Source organism: Rattus norvegicus, chromosome 15, assembly GCF_021556685.1.
Source record: "Rattus norvegicus strain SHRSP/BbbUtx chromosome 15, alternate assembly SHRSP_T2T, whole genome shotgun sequence".
NCBI classification, from domain to species: domain Eukaryota; kingdom Metazoa; phylum Chordata; class Mammalia; order Rodentia; family Muridae; genus Rattus; species Rattus norvegicus.
The window spans coordinates 42021983-42041006 of NC_141548.1; the positions used below are offsets into that span (position 1 = coordinate 42021983).

At 47.2% G+C, this 19024-nt stretch overlaps 1 protein-coding gene and 1 long non-coding RNA gene across 5 annotated transcripts in view; one reads left to right on the top strand and one right to left on the bottom strand.

Annotated features, from left to right (window-relative positions):
* The window catches only part of Msra (methionine sulfoxide reductase A), a 319877-nt gene that overhangs the window by 48636 nt on the left and 252217 nt on the right, over positions 1-19024 (bottom strand). The window lies entirely within an intron of this gene.
* Positions 10248-15556, top strand: LOC148000998 (uncharacterized). Its single transcript, XR_015638332.1, has 2 exons — positions 10248-12030; positions 15207-15556. It is a non-coding gene; the product is annotated as an uncharacterized LOC148000998 (long non-coding RNA).

Below are 19024 nucleotides of genomic sequence, written 5' to 3' on the forward strand. Positions count from 1 at the left end.
TTTCATTTCATGTGTGCGGGTGTTTGGCCTGCATGCGTGACTGTGCACTCTGTGTGTGCCTGGTGCCTGAGGAGGTAAGAAGACAGCACTGGATTCCCTGGAACTGGAGTGCTCTATAGGTTCCCGGAATCCAATCCAGGTCCTCTGCAAAAAACAAGCGGTCTTAACTGCTGAGCTATTTCTCTAGCCCCTGCTCATTCTTGTCTGACCTGAAGGCTGCTACAGGTTGACATTAAGAACTGAAGGGGTGCTGGGTGTGGAGGTGCAAGCTTTTAATCCCAGCACTCAGTAGGCAGAGACAGGAGGATCTCTGTGAGTTTGAGGCTAGCCTTGTCTACAAAGCAAGTTCTAGGACAGCCAGTGCTACAAAACCCTGTCTCAATGAAACAAAACAAAATGAGAATTGGAGGGTTTGGGGGGCCCTCTCTAGCACAATGGCTAAGGAAGAGTGGGGGGAGGGGGGCAGAGCCAGGAGTCCTAGGCTCAGGTGTGTCCGTGACTCAGCAAGTACCTTGGTCAAGGAGCTCCAGCTTGTCCTGCCTAAGCTTTCTGTGAGCCACAGAAAGGAAACCCAGCCCTAAGGCAAGATCATCTGGGGTTATGGTAGGAAGCACCTCTGTAGGGCCTAGACCACTGCTCTAGGCCTATGGATGTGCATTTCTCCACAGAGCCAGGCAAGGAACATGTTAATATTCTCAGTCTATAAGTAGCTCCTGCGGTTGCAGATAAAATTAAATGGCATGGCTATTTTGGTAGGAAGTCAGGTAAAAAAAAAAAAAAGCTGAAAAATAAGCTCTCTGTCAAATGCCAATCCCCACCCCCCATCCGCCACACACACCCTGTTCTTTTTTTACGCCCATTTGGTATTTGTTTTTAATTCTGGCTGATTGTCAATTTTAAAACCTGATGCATAGCGTGGCTTGCTATTCCGGAGGCGTTATTTTAAGATAAAACAATGTAAATTCTGCCTTGGGATGGCAGATGGCTGGCAGTTCGCTGTTTGGCAATGCAACTGGTATGGTATGTTGAGGATTGAGAGCAGCAGGTACAGGGCTCAATTCGAAACCGCCACAGATGCTCGGAGGGAGCGGGGGAGGGGCGCAAGCTGGTCAGGAAATTAAGAACGGGTACTGGGAGCTCAGAGAGGGGAAAGATGGTAACTAGCGGAAAGTTTGCTTCTTCTGGCCTCTTCTTACTCTCTTTCTTTGTCTTTGGTTGCTTTGTGAAGATTCGGAAAGGCCCTTCGAGGTCGAGAGCAGGGAAATGCTTCTAATTTTGCTTCCCATCAGTCTGATGGGTAAGGCTTGGGTTCCTTGAGAAAATGGAAGGCAAGGACAAAGGAGATAAAGGAAATCCGAATGTGTTATTCAACAGAGACATGCGAATGGTGGCATCAAGCAGGGAGCCTGCACCTAGTGCGGAGATTGCAGGAAGGGCAAACAGAGTCTGAGGAAGGCACACAGCATTGCCAAACGAAGTCTCTCATCTGAAGACCCATAGGTCTTCCCCTGTCACCTTCCCTGTCCCGCTAGAGAGTGCACAAGGAGTTGGTGTGCTGACCTGTAGGAGAGAGGTCAGAGAAGGTCCATTCAGAGTCAATGAAGACATCTGAATGCTTTTTAAAAAAGGTCACTCACCCACAGCCTTCCCTTAGAATGTCAAAAAAGGCTCAACAAAGCAAACTCTGTGTGTGAGTGTGGTTGGGTTGTGTGTGTGGCTGCTTGTATGTGTGATTTTGTGAGTGTGTGAGAGAATGTGTGAGTATGTTGTCTGTGTATGCTTGGGTGTGTGTGTGTGTGTGTGTGTGTGTGTGTGTGATTGTGTGTGAGTGTGTGGTGTGTGTGTATGTGATTTGAACTATTTAAAATGGTTTCTCTTAGTCTTACAGTGCCTGAAAAACACAGGGCTGCTTTTGCTCATGGCCTACTGGGTAATGGCTTGAGCAGTGTCTCTCTGGGGCTCTGAAGGTGCCCAGCACAGTTGAGGCCAGAGGACCTGGTTATTAACTCCAAGGCAGGAATAGCTTCTGAGGTGCCAGTGAACAACCTAACAAAATTCAGAGTGCCATGGTCCCGACGCATCACCGTATTCACCACGCAGGTGAATTCGGCAAGGGCCCCTTCCCTTTCTGGTGTCTTGGCAGAAGAGACAAGCTGATCACAATTTAAATTCACAGGCTCCTCTGGTGATGAGCAAACACTCTGTGAATCTTTAGAGAATTCAGGCTGTGTGCTGTCTCCTCAGCTAAGCGTGGCCAGGGTGCCATCCGCGCACAGGCTCTAACCCTCAGCTGAGTGAAGAGTTACTTCTCTCAGCAAACGTTAGTAGCTGGAGTCCCTAGGGACAAAGAGACGACTCTGCTTCGGTTCCTGCCCTAAAGACCTGCAGTGTGGCTGCACATAGTCTCTTCAAGATATAGCCTAGTAGGATCTAGACAAAACAGACCCTAAAGGGCTGAGCTCCTCTGAACATCTAGTTCCTCAGGGAGGGGCTGTGTCCATGCAGGTGAGCTTGGGCCCTTCCCCTTCTGACATATTGCTCTGGTGAGGAATGGTCTTCCCTCTTTGTCTTATGGTCCAGAGCAGAACACCCAATGGCCATATTCCCTCGGCAATGGGCCAGAGCAAGGCTGGACCAGACATCTCCCACCAGAAGATGACTGGGAGCTTCTGGAGACATGGGAGTCTGTAGGAAGCTGTACATGGTAGGAGTGGGCAGTTCCAGGGAAACGATCTGCTGGTTTTGTCCCCACCTGGCTGTGCAAACCACATCAGTGAGCTCTTGGCAAGGGTTCCCGGGTGTCTTGTGAGTGCTCTTAGCACCAAATGGATCAAAGAGAAAAATTTCCCCCTAGATGCTGCAGAAACAGCATGGCCTTCTGTTGCTGCATGGTGACATTTAAGTGTGTGGGGAGGGACGGCCGTGGTGGGAACCAGGACACATAGGGAATGGGGGTGGGTGGGAGAGGGAGCTGTGGTTGGAAATGGGAGAAGAAAGACAGGCCAGGAGGGCTCCAGGGCCACCAGGCATAAACTGAGCTAGCTTTTGCAGGAACATTTTACAAGAGGGACCCTAACTGAGACCACACCCCCCGAATGGTGGGAAGAAAGGGGGAGAGCTGCTCTGTGGGTGCTGGGCTCTATATGGACAACATGGCCAGGGTCAGGGCTGGGCAAAGAGCCAGGAATGAAAAACAATTGGTGCAAGCCCAACCCAGGAGGGGAAGGGGTCTCTTCCCACCACCCTTGCTGCTAATGAGCTGGAATCACTTTAGGGTTTGAGTATCATTGTTCACAGTGTGACTGTGGGTATTTCAAATTTCCTTAACTGGCTGTCAAGCATGTCCTTAACAAAATGGGGGAAAGGGGATCATGCTCATCTCTGAGGCAAGTGTCACAGAGCTTCTCTCTGGCAGTGGGTGGCATATTCAGTGGTGGGAATGCTTCCAATTAAAGGCAGTTACCTATTTTCATCGTGCTAGGCACAGCTACGGACACATTTATTATCAGATTAATCTTGTGGTGACAAGGTTATGGTGGGATTTTTATACCCACTCTACAGGTAAGAAAACTGAGGCTTAGAAAACTTAACTGATTCATTGGAGTCTCACAGAAAGTAGAAACCAAAGCCAGAATGGAAACCTCAGCTCTCTTTGTCTCTCAAGTCGAGCATTTCTACTCTGCTTCCTGGGAACAAAGAAGCTCTGCGAAATGAAACTCTGGTTGGACAGAGGATCAAAAGGAAGTACAGTGCTCATGAGCAGGGAGTTACTTCCTCCAGGAAATGGAGGGCAGTGACAAGAAGGTAAAAGACACAGAGAAGAGTGACACTGTTATGTTTAAGGTGTTAAGTGTATGCCAGAGACCCACACTTCACACAGCAAAATTCAGACTTAACAGAGTCATTTTTTCAAAGACATTATTCCTAACTATTGTGCATGAGCACTCGTACACTGCATATGTTTGTCTCTATGTATGCATGTGTGCTCATTTGTGTGTGCACACTTGTGCATGTGCATGCGTGTGTGTTCAAGCATGTATGCCACAGTGTGTGTAGATCAGAAAACAACTGTGTGGGATCCGGCATTGAGTTCTGATGCTATGCTTGCTTAGCTAGCCCTTTACCCACTGAGTCTGCCTGAGAGTTACTTTCTGTAGGCAGCTGAACACCACAGACACATTTGAACAACTGGCTGAATGTAGATGCCTTACTGGGAGCTATCAGGGAGGCTGAGGGCTACTGAGCAGGGAAGGTGTGGTCAGATGAATCTCTCAGGAGTGGATTTTACTTCTAGTCTGAGCTTCCAGCCCAGAGGATCCTTGTGAGATCCTCAGTACCCAGAGATAGCTGTCTCCCTGCCTGGGGACAGACAGAGTGGATGGAACTATTTCTTCATCTTGCCTTCAGCCAGCAGCATTTAAAGGAGAGTAGAGATTCACACTGAGAACAGAAGTGGGGCCATAGGTTCCAGGCACACTCGTGAGCATAGTTCAATGGACTTTAGATACCGACTCCAGAGCTGTTGGCCGTATCAGGGCTAGGAAGCCATTAATGTGGCTCATGACAGTGGCGGGAAGGCGTTGCTGCTGTAGGCCCTGTCTTCTCTAGCACTGCACCTTTCAAAAGGCCTGTTATCCGAGGGAAGGTAGCAAATGTCTTTTGAATTCTGTCTTCAAGAAACAATACTTTTCTGCTCATTAAATGTGGGGGTGGTGAGACGTGACCGCGAGCTGCTAGCCTCAGAGGACAAAGGCAGAGGCCACCAGAGTGTTGCTTGGCTCTATTAGCTGGGCAAGGCTGTTTATTGGGTTGAAAATGGCTTTATAATTAGGGAGTGAAGTCCAGGCACAGAGAAGGAAGGAAGTACCAGAATAGACAGAGGCAGGAGAGCCACAGGCTGACCAACGCCTCTCCCCAGACAGGGAGCCGTGAGCCCCTGTTAACATGTTAGAGGTGGGCCCTCCTAGACTGTGTTCTGCCACTTAAATGAACAGCTATTCTCCTGGGGGAAAAGACACACTGCCAAAATATTGTGCCAGTTTGGCTTCCTGTCCCATACAGGACATCGTATGAATTACTGCTGGACAATCATGGCAAACTCTGCCACCAAAGGCTTAAAAATCTCACTGTGGGAGGGGGCGGGGAGGGGGTTCTGAGCGAATGGCAGCTAGCTGTGGCATTGCCCCAAAGTCTGTAGCAAAAGCCTCCCAAGAAATTAAACCCAAAACCCACAACTCATAGCATTTACAACCAAACTAGTAGAGAGGATACCAACAACATGTACGCCAATGAGCAAGGCCGATGTCATGAAACATTGGGCAGCCAGTCATGCTGGGGAAAGCAGAGGGAAGCCATAGGCAGCTGAGGGGCCAGCATCAACACATCCCTGGTTTCTTTTTTTCTTTTTTCTTTTTGTTGTTGTTGTTGACAAGCATGGGGAGGGGCAAATCCAGCTGAGGCTGTGAGTAGTGGCCTCCACCTAACCATGCAGTCAACAAGCAAAATGCTTACTGAGCAGTCAGAAACTACAAAGGACAAACCAAAGGCCGAAGAACTAAGGAGGCTCCTGAAAGCCAGCCACCACATGACTTTTACACTCTGTGAAGCAGCAGAGGGTGACCCCAAGGCCAGAAAAGCAAGGTGAAGCCACTCTTCCAAAACTTCAGGAGATCGACCTTTACATAAAACCCAAGGTCTGAAAAGGGGGCCTGAATCTGAGACCTCCCTCTACCTTGGGAGAACCCAAGGAAGGGGGAGAAGGGGATTCTCTGTGGTGGTTGATATGCAGGTCAAATCCCAGACAAAATTAACTCAAAGAAATGGAAAACTAGGGCACAGGAAGGCATTCTTAAAAATCACCAAGGCATGCTAAAAATTAATCAATCAAAATCTTAGCATATTGTTTTCTGAGGACACAAGTGCTTTAAGAACATGATGTAAGACCTGAAGTAATTTTGGGATACTCCTTAGAGCTTTAAGGAGTATAAAAGCTATGATGTACAGTGGTGATGTACAAGAATAAAAAGTGAAAGACAGAAGTTTAAAAAAATTTTGGGGGGCACAGGGGGTTGAGACAGGGTCCTGTGCATCCCAGGCTGGTCTTGAAGCCACAATGTAGCTGATCCTCTTGCCTCTCCTGGCTGAGTGCTGGATTTGCAGGTGGGTACCAGCATGGCTGTTTCATGTGATGCTCAAGCTTGAACTCAGTGATCTGTGTGTACCAGACAAGCACTTGACCAACTGAGTCACTGCCTCAGGACATACGTTTTCAAAAATAAAGAAATGAGGAAAATGATAGAGCGGTTCTTTAAGAAAAAGCAGAATACTGAAAACTGGCAAAGAAGAAGCAACCAAGTGACAGAGAATAGGAACGCTCCCCGAGGGGAAAAAACCAAAGCAAGAAACAGAAAAGCATCAACATGCTTGATAAGGCAGCTTCCCTCACATAACAGGTTTAAAATGACATATTGAAAAAAGCGTGGCACACTTCAGACCATCGACCGAGTGACCAGTACTAGTACGTGATCTAGAAAAACTATAGGCTGAAATCAGATTCCCTGGGCATCTAGGCTAAAGGAGCACATGATTTGTAACATAAAGGAGATTAAACTATCATATGCTTTTGGATTGCAATAGTTTATGCAAGCAGAGCTTGGATGGCTTTCTTACAGTTTTTTTAATACTTAATATACTTTTGAGAGAAAAGGAAGTATGGACAGGTTTTTATATCCAGCAAAACTGCCTACCAATAAGCTGATTACCATGCAAGAATTCAGAGAACATTTCTAAGAGATGAGCCTTCACTGGAAATCTACTAGGAAATGAGTCTCAGACAGCTGTAACAATCACATAAGAGAAATCACATAAGGACAGAAGTGTTAGCCATGCAGGCACCTATGGGACCAAGACTGTGGAGAACTACAAAGGGAGATACAGTGTGTGTGGACTTTATGATCTCTGGGACATGGAGGAGGGAGGATAACAGCATCGAATACATTGAGGTGCTGTTGGTGTTGTCCTAGATGGTGTCAATATTGTTACTATTATTCTGAAATGATTGTGATAATCGTGGGATGTTTCCATTCTGTGTTCCTTTCATTGCTAACTAAGATTGGTTTTTCTGGACTGCCTGTCTCTGAACCTATCCTTCCTGGTGGGTGGGGACTACCTTCTCCAGGCCTCCCAGCTAGGTGAAGGGGTTTCAGGTCAAGCAAAGGCTCAGTGGTCAGGACTGCTGGGCCCATCTTGACTGAGGGACTGTAAAGGGTCTGTAAAGGGTTAGCTTCAATGTGAGCAGGCCATTTCTTCAAATCCTATCTTCAAGTTTGAGAATCAAGTTTCTCGGTTGCTGAGAGCCCAGGATCCAGTTCCTATGGAAAAGGGCCATGACTGGTTATGGTCAAATTCCAAAGATTCTCTACTGTCCTACTTTGAACCTGTGCTGTTTGATGACTGGGCCTTCCTGGTGTAGGCCCTCGACTTTGATGGACCCCTTCCCATATCTGCTGTGGAGGCTCTCCCAAGACTCTCCTCTCTCAGAATTTTCTTTCTGCAACTGGAATCCAAACACCAAGAAGCCAAGAGCAGCCAGGTTGTCTGACTCTACAGCAACCACGCCATACTGCCCAGGCCTCCATCCTTCATGTGTGAGAGAGGTGATAGGTCAGGTCAGCCTACGCCCCCTGCACTCTGTCTCTGCCACAGCATGGCATCATTTTCTCTTTCTTATCCATAATTAGGAACAAAGAACTCAGGACTTGCAGATGCGCCAATGCCCTTAGCTGGGAGCACCCTCCCCATGACTTTACTTGCTCTGGCTCAGGAATTGAGAAGTGAGGGTGGCAGTGTGGTTGGTGCACACACTATCTCCCAGAGACTCTGACTTGACTTTTTCCCACCCCTCTCCATCCTCCCAGACTCTTCTCAGTCATGCACCACTACTCCACACCTACATGTAAGCTTCGTGAACTCTGCACCAGACCATGTGCTGAGCAGAGAGGAGTGGTGGAGGGAAAGGGAAGCTGGAGGAAGAATCCTGGCAATGCAGACAGTGAGGGAGACAAAAACAACCCTGCCCTGAAAAAAGTAAAGATGTTTGTGTAACCGTGGCAGCAGTGCCCAGTGGGAGAAGATGCAGACAAGGACATGTGACACTGGACTAAAAGCCATGGTATATCTATTTAACAGACACTATGCTTTATAACACAGCAGTAATAACACTACAATAAAATAACACTTAAAGTATGAAAGATATTGAGGTTGCTTGAAAGAGATATGTTCCCCATAGGTTGCTATATCTGAGTGTTTGGTCCTCAGTTGGCCCTCAGTTGGCCCTCGGTTGGTCCTCAGTTGGCCCTCAGTTGGTCCTCGGTTGGCCCTCGGTTGGCCCTAGATGGCCCTCAGTTGGTCCTCGGTTGGCCCTCAGTTGGTCCTCGGTTGGTCCTAAGTTGGTCCTCAGTTGGTCCTCAGTTGGTCCTCAGTTGGTCCTTGGTTGGTCCTCGGTTGGCCCTCGGTTGGCTCTTGGTTGGTCATCGGTTGGCCCTCAGTTGGCCCTCAGTTGGTCCTCGGTTGGCCCTTGGTTGGCCCTCAGTTGACCCTCGGTTGGCCCTAAGTTGGCCCTCGGTTGGTCCTCTGTTGGCCCTCAGTTGGTCCTCAGTTGGTCCTCGGTTGGCCCTCAGTTGGTCCTCAGTTGGCCCTTGGTTGGTCCTCGGTTGCCCCTTGGTTGGCCCTTGGTTGGCCCTCGGTTGGTGGCACTCTTTGGAGATGCTTAGGAGCTGTGGCCTCGCTGGAGGAAGCATGTCACTGGGAGCTTTTGATAGTTGTGATACTTCTTGTTTTCATTCTCTGCTTTGTGCTTCTGGTTAAAAGATGGGACCTCTCAGTCCCTGCTACTTGACGCCATGTCTCTGCCCTGCCATGATGAAATCTAACACCCAGGAACTATAAACTATAATAAACTCTTTTTCATCTCCTTGGTCATGGTGCTTCATTAACAATGAAGAAGTAACTGCTACAGATAGTAAAAAATATTGATCTATGAAAAGTTATGTTACAAAATAAAACATATGCTATAGTATGACCTTGCTGCTTACGGTATTTTTTTTTAGTGGTACCCATACAAAAATACTTTAAAAGGGGGTTGTGAGATGGCGCAGTGGTCAAATGTGCCTCTGTGAGGCCTGACTGGCCAAGGACCCACATGGTGAAAGAAGAGAACTGACTTTTACAAGTTGTCCTGACATCAAGAGATGGTTTTGTGCAGATATATCACCCACCTCACCTACCCTAGAGACAGACAGATGAATAAATAAATGGACAAGTAAACATAAAGTATTATTAGCAAATGTTCTTTTAATTCTCTTCTTGCTGCTTATCTGTGTTTTCCTTAACAGACACCTATTCCCTTAAAAAAAAAATAAAACATGATCCCGTTCTTCCAGAAAATTTCTTAAGAATTCACTGACCCCACCCTTGCTATATGCCCTGAGTCTGGGTGTTTATTTTGTGTTATGCACTGGGATTACACAAACAGTGTGGGTTCCACTAACTTAAAATCCAACTGTGTGGTGACCTTGAGGCTCAGCAAGACTTCAGTGAGCCGACTCTGCAAAGTGGGAGGCGAGACCTCATGCATGCATGTGCATGCTCAACTCAGGGCTTCAAAACAAAGTAAATACGATGTACAATGTACGTGAAGGCCGGAGCTGGCTAAAGAAAGATGCAGGGAACAAGGTACAGTGTTCCTACAAGTTCACTGCATCTACAAGCGCTAACCCACAGATAGCAGCTGGGGCTGGGGTGGCCGTAACAAGGTACAAAATGGCAGCATCCTGCACTGAGAAATGCATTCTGGGACAGGCTAACACAGTGTAAAATCAATGAGAACTCACCATGGCACTCTTCTTGTGCTTTGGGATATTTTTCTATACACTAATGATACTGTTTCCCCTTTCAGAATAAGGCTGTTTGCATCTTGAAAGCATTCTGTTTTGTTGTCTAATCTTTGTAGTTTTGAAATACAAATTTTCCTACCTATTATGTGGAAAAATATCTATTTCTCTGTGTTATTGTTCTAGGTAGGGTTCAAAAGAGTTTTTGAAGTGGAAGGCTGTTGATGTGCTTGGCATCACAGAACGTAGAAGGTGAAGGGCAGAGAGTGGGAGTGGAAAACAATGGAGAGAGGGAGGGGAGAGAGACAATATGATTCTGATCTCCTCAAAGTCATTGTCTCCCACAAACATGTGCAGGTTTCTACTGTGGGACTGCAGTTGAAAGGTGGGGCTTGGGCTACCCACAGAAATCACACAGAAGCACAGAAGACTCGAATCCTGTTCTCTGGGGCTGACTTCTGACACGAACACAAGTCCAATGTTCCAAAGCTAGGAATCACAGCCTCTTAGGAAGGAAGGACTGACAAGAAGATTCCCATTCACTCTATCTCTGGGGCCTCTCCCCCGCACTCCAGGAAGGAGAGTGGCAGCAATCAGCAGCAGCCAATTCAGCCAATTTCTAGTGAAAGTGCTAAACAGAAAGCTTGCTGCTACCGGAGGGGTTTTTCTTGGGCAAGACCCCAAGAAGCTGACTTTAGTTGTGAAGTTGATTCTCTGCAGAAGGCAGCCCCATCTCCCAAGATTGCCCCGGAGTGTGGCAGCTACCTTGAACATGACTTTGCTCTGAAGTCTTTGTCTCACAGTGAAAATGTATGCCTGCATAAGCGTGCTCTGGCTGTGGTCCACAGTGACAGAAAAATGTAGAGAAAGGAACCGTCGCGAGCTCCTCCTCCTCCCACCCACAAGGAGATGGAAATGGGCGAAGTGACTTTACCAGCGGAAGCACACCCCAAAGACAGTTCAGATGGCCGTGAGGAGAAGGCAGCGTGGTCTGCCAGCTGAGCAGAGTGGAAGGCTCTGATATACTGCACAGCAGAGCTGATTTTTAAAAATAAAAGGAAAAGATAGCCGAGGCCTCCTCCTCCTCTGGTTGCTACCGACTCTGGCGCGCTTTCTGATCCCTAGAGCTTGATGCACGTTTGGTTCACAGACTGCAGTGTGTCTGCACCAGATGGCCTTGAGTTAATGAACACAAACTCATCACTTTTGCTCACCAGGGAAATGTGCAGCTCAATCTGATTTGTACTCTACAACTAAAAATATTTGAGTATTTTTAGGGAGCATTTTACCGAGACAAAATGGCACTTCAGGAAAGAATTCAAAACAAGGGACCAACCAGAAAATTGCAACTGAGATCCTCTATGCATTGAGCTGACTCCTTGGACCATGTGTACACCAAAATTAAAGCCATGGGCTATAAGTTGAACATCCCAGTGGCCTCATTTTGCCCTGTGCCCGCCCCTGTCTCCAGCTCCAATGTCTTGCTGCATGCTGAAGTTGTGGTCCCCAAAGCACAGAAAAGAACTCAGATGCTGGGTCTGTTCATTTGCATACCAGAAACTCACTTTTCATGGTATCTATGGTGCACAGGCATGCACATGCACAGCTCTTATGCATATTTGTAATGTTTTCTTATTTGTATGTTTTTACTCATTAACAAGTTTTGGATCCTGAGATGACCCACTAAATGAATGGTATAGGACTTCCATCCTGTGCCTCTCAGCTGCAACTTCTTTGGGCCAAGACTCTTGGGGTCGTCAGTCCCAGCCAAAGAAGCAGTTTATGCCTCGTGATGGATCAGGAAACGGGAAACTGTTTTGTACAGCTCATTTTTTCCCCTCCTCCAAACTCCCACATTTTTTGCTGTTTTATTTAGAAATCATGGCAATTTGGCTCAGGAACCTCGAAGCCACAGCTCCAGTCAGTCAGCTCTGCTCGCAGCATTCCCTGAACTGAGCCAGCAACTGCAGCACCAGCTTCTGTTCTCATTAACCAACCATGATTGCAGTAGCCTGGGCCCATAGTCACCTGCCACGCCAAAACCAGGGCCTTTCCCGGAAGCGATTTAGAAATGCCCACCCTGGACCCACCCAGGACCTCCAGATCACCAGAGGGCAGGTGTGCAGTAAGGCTGCGTGAGGTAATCCTTAGCTGTTACTGTCACTTAAATGTTACTGTGGGGGCTGGAGAGATGGCTCAGTGGTTAAGAGCACTGATTGCTCTTCCAGAGGTCCTGAGTTCAATTCCCTGCAACCACATGGTGGCTCACAACCATCTGTAATGAGATCTGATGCCCTCTTCTGGTGTGTCTGAAGATAGTGACAGTGCGCTCATATACATAAAATACATCAATCTTATTGTGGGAAGTGCAACCTGCTAGGTGTTCCTACAGGTTGCCATGCCCTCAGGGAAGAGAGTTTAATCAACGAAGGTGCAAGCATCAGGCTTGCTGTGGTTCTTTCATGGTTAAAAAAAGATTAAAATAGTGTGTGCATGTCTGCATATGTGCATGCGCCTGTGCGTGTGGGTGTGGGTGTGAATGTGTGTGAATGTGCACCTGAGTATAGGTACCCTGGAGGACAGTGGCATTGGACTCCCTGGAGCCTGAGATACAGGCAACTGTGAGCCACTCTATGTAGGTGCTGGGAACTGAACCCAGGTCCTCTGCAAGAGCAGCAGGTACTCCTAACTATGGAGATATCTCTCCAGGCTCCTCGTTCATGTTTTATTGTGATCATTTACAAACAGCAAATAACTTCTAGCGGAAGAACTGTTACTATTACTGACACATTGTTGTTTGGTAGAGATGAGCTGAGAGAGGGGAATCCTGCAGGCTCTCATTTGGATATGTGTGTCACAGGAGGAGGCTTCCAGCCAAGGTCCAGTGTCTCAGAGCATACAGGGCATTGACTCTCTTTAGACTGTTTAGTTGAACTGTTCTGTCCAACAATTCTAAAGTAGATCCGAAGAATTATAGGAAATAATAGTTTTGTGCAACGGTTTTAAAGATGTGCCTGGTCAGCATCAGGGCAGGGTAGTAAGATAACTTCTGATTGCTGACCATGTCTAGCCTGGCTGACTGGCAAGTGACTTCCATGGTCCTGAGTGACCCTGTGACTGTCAGAGGGGAAACTGGTAATCCTAGAGATGGGGTTGAGAGGTGGGTCTAACTCAGAGAGGCAGCTAGGGTGGGTCTGGAGCCATTTCACGCAGAAATGCACCCTACCAGTAGGCTCACAGGACACAAGAGTAGGAAGGGCTGTGCTCTGCCTACCCACTCAAGGGTGTCACATCTGACCTTCAGAAGCCACAAGGATACTGAGAGGAGAGCAATGTGACCCAGACTGACCTGCCTGACACTGTAACCTTGTGAGGACTTGAGCTGGGCTAAGCCTAGTGGAGAAGCAGTGGAAAGCAAGAGGATTTCCACAGATGCAGCTGTCTGTTGGTGAGGAAAGAGAACCATAGAAGGGCATTTGTTTGAAAAGTATTAAAATTGAAGCTTTGAGGGGAAAAGACCAAAGCCCCAAGACCACTTAGGGTCATTGGTTTGCGAATCGTGATTTGGATGAAAGGGGAAAGTGCCCTGAATGGCCTAGCAGGTTATGGGGAAAGGAAACCCAGAGCAAGGCCGTCTGGCTCGGGCTCAGTAACTTCCCTTAAACTCAGAAGTTAGGGAGCCCAAGGGAGGCCTTGCCTTTACTGAGTGTCCTTGTCATTCTGGACTTTGTCTGTGACACTAGCAGTTGATCTGAGGATCCTACGGACTCTGACATTCTTGCATCCGAGAGTCCCTTACAGAGAGCCCAAAAGAGATGTGTCCTGGACATTAAGGACAAGTGGGTGTTAAGATCTGCATATAAGCTCTACTGTTGATAGTACCGAGAGCAGAGATGTATCCAGCCATGCGGAGTATTAGGACAGAGGTCCTGCCCGAGTTACTTGTCTTGTTTCTGTGACTAAGTGCCCAGCAAAAACAAAGTAAGGAAGGGAGGGTTTATTTTTTTTGGCTCAGGTTCTAGAGGGGCTACCATTCATCATGGCGGGAAGGCCTGGCGGCAGGATGACAAAGCTGGTGACGTTCTCGTCCACAGTCAGAAGGCAGAGAGAGATGAATGCTGGTGCTCAGCTCACTTCTTCCTTTTATCCAGTTTTAAATCCCAGATCATGGGATGGTGCTGCCCACATTCAGGGTTGGTTTTCCCACCTCAGTTGACACATCCTTTCTGGAAACCCTAGGTATGCCCAACGTTTTTCTCCTAGGTGATTTTAAACTCTATCTGATTGGCAATCAAGAATACCATATTCATGAGACTGCCATGATTGAATCTGGGTTGCTTTATAGGGAGAGGGGCAGGGACACAGAGATATGCACACAATACACATCTACCCACTCCTGCTGTGGGGAGATGTACCTGGAAGCCTTGTTAGAAAGTGAACAAAGGCAATATGTCGTCGTCATCATCATCGTCGCCGTTGTCGTCATCGTCATCATCTTCTTCTTCTTCTTCTTCTTCTTCTTCTTCTTCTTCTTCTTCTTCTTCTCTCTCTCTCTCTCTCTCTCTCTCTCTCTCTCTCTCTCTCTCTCTCTCCTGTGTGTTTCTGTTTGTCTGTGTGTATGTGTGTGTGTGCATGAAACATGTCTGCAGATGCATGTGTGGGGACCATATTTTACAGCATGCATGAGGTCAAAGGACAACCTCTGGGGTTGACCCTTGGAGACCTTCTGCCTTTTGTTTGAAACAGTGTCTCTCAAAGCCTGGAACATTGTCATATAGACCAGGCTAGCTGGCATGTGAGCTTCCAGGAATCTACCTGAATTCTCCTTCCATCTTGTCCTCACTGGAATCACGGGGGTGCACCACCACATCTATCCTTTTACATGAGTTCCCTAGATCTGGACTTAGATCCTTGAACTTGTCTGTAAAGTACTTACTTTACAGACAGAGGCACCCCTCCAGCCCACATAATATCTTTATTAAATACTTTGTTCTGGTATTTTGCTGTAGTGTCAAATGGACTAATCCAGTGGCTATGGTACCTCAAAGAGTGGCAGAAGTCAGCTGTTAAAGCACCAGCAATGTTCACTGGTTGGGTGTCAGGGTCTGTGCTGGGGGCACCGTATTGCAATAGCAACTTGGGCAGATCCACCTTGTTTTTGAGGGGTACCAAAGGGAAATGTACAGAGGAGAGAGACACCTGAGTTGGAGGGGCACCATGAGGTCAGATCCTCACAGACAAAAGTACAGAACTAGGAGGCTGCAGAGGAGACACTGACGCGGTGGTCACATGAAGCCCTTCTTTTTCTCTACCCAGAAGCCCTTGTTCTCTGTTTGCTTGGGTCTTGTGACTCCATGAGAACAAGATTCGGAGTTTTAATAAACTAAGGAATCAAGAAAAGGGAAAAGGAAGGGGAATATCGACCAAGAAGACAGCACCTGTGAAAGTGAATGATGAAATCGCCGGCACTGAGCGGAGCGGAGGAACTGCTCGTTACACTACAACCACTTCCCGTCACTAACGGAACCCGAAATGGCTGCTTTACAAGCCCACAGCAGCCGCCTCAGCAGGCAAGGTGAACCTGCTATTGCTGTCACCCACCAAAAGCAATTTCTAAATATAAACCTCAACAGCTAAATAATAAATGTATTCTGCTTTGTGTGTAATTGCTTTAATTTATGGTTATTGTGTATAATTTGCAGTACCTAATCATGTTTTCAAATGAAGCAATATACTGCACACAATCCTTTGGATTTCTGTAGGCATTCTGTCTCTTCTGTTCTCCCAGACTGGCATTCTGCATGGCACTGGGATTCTCTCGTTATTTCACTTTTATCAGGTAGGGAATCCAAGAGCCTAAACACACGGTGACCATCTCAGGAGGCTACCCTCCTGCCCACAGTGGCCAGTACAGTGGCCACCCTACCATTCAGTGACTATCTCAGGAGGTCACACAATAATCCCTGTAGCGACCAGCATGACTTTTACCACAGTTTCCAACTTAGGTCTCAAGAAAGAAAACATGCGTCCAATTCCATCCCATATTCAGCCCTGCTTTGTACCAATTCTACGGCTTCCTCGGTAGTCACATGAAGTCCTCCTTTTCTCTACCCAGAAGCCTTTGTTCTCTGTCCGCTTGGGTCTCTGTGTTACAGTGGCTAACACCTTTAGCATGGCTATCTCTGAACTGAGAGCCTCTCCTTGTGTCCATGAGAGCATGTGACTTTTAACCCACTAGATGCATGCTGAGGCAGACAGAGTTTGGGCTCAGAAGGGCATGGACAAGCAGCCACATTAAGAATGACCAATAAAGCCAGGTATGGTGGCACATGCCTTTAATCCCTTCACTCAGGAGGCAGGTGGACCTCTGTGAGTTCAGGCCTGACTGTTCTATACAGTGAGACAAAACAACAAGATTGACAAATTAAGAGGCTGGAGAGGTAGCTTAGCAGTTAAGAGAGTGAACATATTTCTCTTACAGAGGGCTCAAGTTTGGTTCTCAGCACCCACATCAAGTAGCTCACAGCCACTGGTAACTCCAGCTTTAGGGGATCTGACGCCCTCTTCTGGCCTCCCTGGGCACTGCATGTATATGCACATAAAAATAACTAAAAATACAATCCTTTAAAAAAAATGACTGATCCATAAGCCATGAGACATAGAGTAGAGTCTATTCTGAGTGTAAAGGCAAAATCATGAGAGATTTTGAGTACTCAGCTTCAGATCTTCATGTCCAGAGAATAAACAGATGAACAGCTTGGGACTAATACTACATGCTTACTTAGGAGAAGAGCCAAAATCATGCACCCTTTGCTACTATGGGAGAAGGAAGGCCCATAGATGTTTCTGGATCCTTACAGGATTCCTACTAGAGATACGAGATACAAAAAGAGGTCACATTAGACTACCCTCAGGTGTCCATGTGGTTATTAGCAACACAAAGAGCAGGCACACAACCACTAACACAGGAGAGAAAAAGATAGGAACGGAACTCCACCCAACTACATTGTGATAAATTCCCAGTGAGCTAGCCAGTCTCCAGTTTGAACCAAGGCTGCACTCAAACAGCAGATTTGATTTCCGTGTGTGTGCGTGTGCGTGTGTGTGCGTGTGCGTGTGCGTGTGCGTGTGTGTGTGTGTGTGTGTGTGTGTCTGAATGTGGTATATGCATGTGTGATGTGTGTGTTCCCATGCATGCATGTGGAGGCCAGAAGATGACGTTAGATGTCCTGTTCTATTAGTCTTTATATCATCCTCTTGAGAATCTCTTCTTGAATCTGAAACAGGTTCCAGTATTTTTGACCTACACCCTAACACTGACATTGCAGGCCCATGTGGTCAGGAGGCCACGTTGGCATTTTATGTGAGTAGTGGGGAGTTGAATTCATGTCCTTGTGCTTGTATAGCAAGTGCTCTGACACACTAAGCCATCTTCCAGCTCCAGCAAAAATTTGTTATTGTGAGCTTATAACATAAGCAAAGAATTGAACTCTGGAGTCGGCATTTCTTACAATGCAACTCCATTGTGCTGTGTTCTAAAAGATATGCCTAATATCTGCTGGTAATAAGAAACTGAATTATATGGTTCTTCATCACTGTGAGGATGTGTCTAATCTTATTTAATTCCCACTTTGTGTGGGAAATGAAATAGTGTGTGATATGTGTGTTCCATACATGTAGGTGTGGATGTGCATGGAGGGAGTCTGTGTGTATGCTCAGCAGGGAGTATGTGTTATGGGGGTGATGCATAGGCCCCCCATGTGACTTGCTCCCAGATCTGCCTGTACTCCTGTACCGTATAGAAGCATCGCCTGTCAATAAAAGCTGATGGCTTATTAGCTGAGGCAGGAAATAGGAGGTGGGAGTTCTGGTAGGGAGAGAGGAACTCTGAGACAGAGTCGGGCATGGGAAGAGATTTGCCCCAAACTCTGAGGAGACAGAAGCATGAAGTTGAGAAGAGTAACCAGCCATATGGCACCCATAGAATACAATACCTGGGCTAATAAGGTTGTGAGTTGGTCAGGGAATAAGCACTTGCCTATGGCCTAGGCATTTGTTCACAAATGATAAGGCTCAGAGTCATTATTTCTGGAACTTGGGTGCAGGTAGAAAACCCGCAGTTATAATTCATGAAGGAGAAAGACTGTAGAGAGAGGGGACCAGAGAGTCACAAGTCCAACTGCAGTCACATGGATGAGTCAGGCAACATGGGAAAACATCCTGGCAAGAAGCAGAGTCACAACACTGACCTAAAACAAACATGTCTGTGACGAGACCCAAGAGTGGAGCTTTAGGAGTTTTAGGAGAAGAGATAATCTTGGTGAACTGAGAACCTCTGGCACGAGTGCTTCAGATCCTGATCCTTGTGACTGAAATATGAAAAGCTCCCATAGGTTCATGTGTTTGAATATTTGGTGCCTAGTTGGTGATGTTTTGGGTGAGATCTGGAGCATTTTGGAGGTGGAGCTTCTCTGGAGGAAGTGGGTCATTTGGGGTGGAGCTTGGGAGTTCTACAGCAAGCCCACTTCCTGTCCTCTCTCGGTTTCCCGCCTAGGGATGCAGTGTGACCAGCTGCCTCAGTGTCACTCCCTATCCCGTGATGAGCTACCCACCCTTAAACCCTGAATCACTCAGTGTCACTCCCTATCCCATGATGAGCTACCCACCCTTAAACCCTGAATCAGAGCTGCTTTCATCAGGTGTTTTGTCATAGCAAGGAGAAGAACTAGAGCTCCATTCTAGAACCACCGAGAAGTCACTGCAGTTAACTTAACCCGCTCGTTCGTGATTCTCTGTGTGTAACACACTGAATGGCCAGCCATTTTCAAGCACATGTGGACAGCTTTGGAGAGGTGGTAGTCAGATGACTGGAAGACAGGATTTTCCCTTGGTGGTCACATAGCTCTTGACCACAGGGCAACAGTAGAACGCAGGCCCTGCATCTTCCTTTGCTCCTCTTTGACTAAATGAGAGGCTCTGGTCTTGCGGCTCAGAGCTAAGGATCCCATGGCAGTGTTACGTAAGAGGCTGCTACTTGGGACTACAGAGTGTTCTGCCTTCAAAGTGATCTTTGGGTAAACAAGAGCCACAAGTAGTGTCTCCCAGAGAGATACTCAGCAAGACAGAGGATGAAT